The sequence below is a fragment of the Micromys minutus genome (genome assembly GCF_963924665.1).
Source record: "Micromys minutus genome assembly, chromosome: 9".
NCBI classification, from domain to species: domain Eukaryota; kingdom Metazoa; phylum Chordata; class Mammalia; order Rodentia; family Muridae; genus Micromys; species Micromys minutus.
Window position 1 is genome coordinate 59,938,353 of NC_137978.1, and position 4,579 is coordinate 59,942,931.

General features: G+C 39.0%; 1 pseudogene across 1 annotated transcript; it reads right to left on the reverse strand.

The window, feature by feature from the left end:
• Positions 1–2,803: 2,803 nt before the first annotated feature.
• Positions 2,804–3,552, reverse strand: LOC308424208 (large ribosomal subunit protein uL29m-like; annotated as a pseudogene). Its single transcript has one exon. The product of its transcript is annotated as a large ribosomal subunit protein uL29m-like (transcript).
• Positions 3,553–4,579: the final 1,027 nt, after the last annotated feature.

A 4,579-nucleotide genomic window follows, 5' to 3' on the forward strand; every position in this document is an offset into this window, starting at 1 on the left:
TTTATAGCTATTTTTTGTTGGCTTGAATTTTTGCTTGATTGTTCCCTTGTTTGTTTCTTTGTTATTGTTTTGTTTTTTCTTAAACTCATCTGATCAGGCAGATGTGCCCCTCCCCTCCCCATGAGGAACCACTCCTCCAACTCTGTTGCTGACTGACTTCCACACAACTGCAGCTGTCAGGATGCTCAGGACCTACTCTGCACAGCTTCCACACAAGATGCTGCCAGTCTAGACCAGAACTGGATGTAATAGGAATCTGTGTCTGGGTTCTGAAGCCTTCAGATACAAGAGAAGCTGCCTAACTTCTCACATTCTCAATCTAGAAGGCTTGGTAAAGATACATAAAAGACAGCAATCCCTCTGATTTCTGATGCTCAGAACAAACACCCAAAACAAATTGAAACTAAGATAGAAGGTCCTTGATTGAAACCAAAAATCATACGCATTTCATAAGAAGAGCAATTTACATGATATACGAGATAAATATTTAAAACCCACACTCAGGACCAATGAGACCAAAGCTTTTTTCTTTTTTCTCTTTTTTTTTCTCTTTTTCTGGTAATGATTGTTTATTACAATTTTGAGTCATATAAACTTTCAGTCGAGCAGAAATTTTCTTCACTTAAAAACAAGATTCTTATTCCGGGTTACATTCTGTTTTACATGTACTTTTTGCTCATTGTAACTAGTAAGACCTTAATGCAGAGTATCAAACCTTAAAAAAAAGAAAAAAAAAAAAAAAAAAAAAAGCCAAGCACTGACACAATTATATTTATATACATTTATGCAAAAATGTTTAAAATTTTTTCCTTTTTTTCTTTGTTTTTTAAAATAAAGTTTAAAAAAAAAACCAAGATTCTTATTTGGCTTAAATATAGCATTGGAAAATATTGTTTGGTAAAAAATAGTAAGAATGATTTAGTGCTTCATTGGTCTTCGTGTTTAAAACTGACAGATGAGTGGGAACCTAGTAGGAATGTCTGCTTCAAACCATTTCATACAAAAACAACTCCCACTCTGCTCCCCACACCAGCAACCTCAGGCTGGGCTCCAGCTTGGAGTCTTCTTGCCTCAGTGTCAAATGCTGAGATAATACGTCTGCACCATCGCACTTGGTTCTGTTGAACATATCAGATGCATCATCAGGAACATTTGTTACCTGACTTACCCTTGAGTGGGAGCTGTTGAGCCTCTGCTTGTAATACATCTTGGCTCTTGGCAGACTTAGGTGCACCGCATTAATCCATGAGTCATTTATTTATGAGTTCATTTGTTTCCCAACTCCTGGTGAGGCTGTGTCGAGTTGGCTGTGCATCCAGGGTCAGTGAGATCTGTGCTTGGTCTAAATGGGAGTCTATCTTGAGCTGGGAGTGTGTAAGATTAAAGGCATACCATTTTCCCTCAGACGACCAGAAGTAACTAGCATGTTCCCACTAGGAGGTTCCACTACTGCCTTAGGACCCTTCCTCATGTCTTTCTGCCAGCTGCTTTATAATTTGATTTTTATGTAACAGGTACAGAGGGGCTTGGTGTCCTCTTAGACCTGAAAAGCCAGGCTGAACAGTGTCTGACCTGTCTCAGAGGAAGGCAGAAAAAATAGGGAACAGTACTATTTTGGAGGAGGGAGTTGAAATCGTTTAGAAGTTAAGGACATCTATGAGCAAAAAATACCACCTTCTGATAAAAAAAATGCTGCATAATTATGTAATGTTTCTTTCCACCTTACAGGGTACCTTTCACCAGATGTGGATTGTCAAACAGGCATATGAATAAGGAGGGAAGCAGTGTGTAGAAAGAAAATGCCCTTGAGGGCTCCACCCTGCCTGCCGTCACCTCACATCTGTAGCTTTAGTACACCCAGGAAAAGTACACCAACTTTTGTAGAATGTTTATACAAGTTTGCATATTTCAATTTCCACTTAAAATTTTAAGGCTTAAACTGGCTCTATAGATGAAATGAGTTTGTGCTTTCCTTGAAATGGACTTATTCTTATTATAGGCATTTTATAATTTTATACGAATGTCTATTGTCTCCAAATATTTTGCTTTCAGTAAGTACTTTCCAGCTCTCCGGTGGGTTGGTGGAATTAATCTTTATTGACTAGTAAAAGTTACTGCCTATGCTTTTTACCTTAGGCCTACAAAACTAAATAAATCACTACTGTCCTGGAAGGGTTTGGATTTGTCTGTTGTGACTTGCCACAGTCAGTCCTCCTTTTCCAGTTACAAATTGCTTTTCCAGGGAAAGCAATCACCAGTTTTCTTCCAGTATCCACATTCCTTTCATGCTGACAAAACCAGGCGTGGGTATGTCACCTGCACCACACCAGCTAGTGCCTGGCATCTGCACCAGAGGAGGGCATTGGTTCCCCATGACCTGGAGTTACAGATGGTTATGAACTTCTGTATTTGTGCTGGTTTCTCTGGAAGAGCAACAAGTACTCTTAAACACTGAGCCTTCCCTTAAGCACCCTCCCCCTCCCCCACCCCCACTTTAACACTACTGGTGAGAACAGAGCATTTCCAAGCTGACTTTGCTCTAGCAACCAGCATTACATCATTACATTTATAACAAGATATCTGGTGACAGCAAGTTGCTTAGATGTCAGGACCTGCTCATTGAGAACTGAACCTGAACTCTGCTTGGTTTTTGTAGAAGGACCACTATTTGTGAAGCTAATGAAGATGCCCTGTTATCTAGAATAACTGATGTCACTTGAAAAGAACATTTCTTTATAAGCTTCTTAACAGATAGTAACATCAGAACTTTAAGAACAATGGAACTGAACTTCTGGGCCTCATCTTAGACAGTACTTGATTTCCGGTCTTGAGAGAGATGTGGGAATTTTTCCTGGAGAATTTTTCTTTCTTTTCCTGTAAATGTCTCTTTCATGCTTCAGTGTGGGCATGTTTCTCAATTCTCAGTCTGACAAAGTGATCCACGTAAGGCATTGCAAAGAACTACCTCCTGCTGTATCTCTTATTTAGGTACCAAGGTATAGGCCATGGCTTCAGTTTATGCCAGATGACTCTTCCAAATATGTCCCTTCTCCAAGCACCAGGAATTTGTTTTTCTTGATCAGTCTGAAGAAGTCTTAAAGCATCTTCCCTCTCATGGACAACTTTATCTAAGGCATCCATGGAGTCAACAACATTTTCTAACTGCTCTGGACTTGGCATTGGCAATCTCTGTCACTTGGCCTCCTGCTCTAGAGATAGAAGCATGCTTCTTCCCTTCAGGACACACCAAAGCTTATGTAAGTCTTTATTACTTTTGTTCCTCTGCTGCTGGCTGGCCCATGATGCTCAAGATATGACTTTTTCTTCTCCCCAGTACTTTGGGTCATCAAAACATTCTTCTAGTCCTTTCCTCAGCATGGGGGTTTGAAATAGTTTACATTGGAGAAAGGATGTAACATGTGGTGTGTTCTTATGCAGCAAACTAAGAGAAGGCCCAGAGTGAGCAGGGGCCTTGGGATTTACTAGGGAACAAGCAGCCTTCAGGAATGCTGAGGCTTTTCTACAAATACCCACTAGACTGGTCGCAGTCATGTTTCTAAAGTAGACCCACTGGGCCTGGGACCAAAGTTTTTAAACCATGGAAATGAACTCAAAGAGGACAAAACCAAACTTATTTGCAGGCAACAAAAATTAGCAAATGCCTGAAGAAAATGAGGGCAAGTTAGGATATAAAAATTGAGTTTAATAGGTGGTTAGAAACAAAAAAAAAAAAAAAAACTGAAAAGAAAATGCAGTAAGGCAAATAATAATGATTCATAGAGAAGCTGTGGGAGACACATTATAAAACTTGAAGAAAAGGTACAGGAGCTACATGCCTCAGTCATAGAAAATGAATTAAAATGATGGTAGGTTAAGGCACAATATTATTTACTACGGGAACGGTTAGGTAAAAAAGAGAGAGGGAAAAAGATATATATATCTTTATACATATATATATATATATATATATATATATATATATATATATATATATATGTATGTATGCATAAAGAGAGAGAGGGGGAGGGAGAGAAACTGTCTAGATTCTTCTCAAAAGGAAAGAAAACTAGAAAGAGAACTACAATCCACATTGTACTGTTTGGCCATTTGCTCATACTTTGTTTCCTGATTGTTCCCTATAATTCTCTTTGTACACACGTGCACATCTGCATAGGCTGGGGAAAGGAGACTCAAATATTACCCAAGTCTCTTTAGAGATTAAAGCTAGGAAATCAACTCTTTTCCTGATCATAATGAGACCTGGGATTCTCAGGAGACTTCTGAGGTTCAAACCTGATGTGATGATTGTGACAGGTTAAAATGGATTCCAGCTCAGCATGGAGGTGAGAGCTCAGAAACACAAGCCATGACCTGGGGGTCTGTCCTTAAATCACAGGAATCTGAGCCCATGGTCTCTGTTCAGATGGCAGGGCTACTTGTTATCATTGTGGTGAGTTTGGTTCTTTCCCACATTAGACTGATGCAAAAATAAACAAACAAATAAATAAACAAATAAATAAGTAATTAAATAAATAAATGTCACCGAGTCTGCATATGGGAATAGATCAAACATAATGGT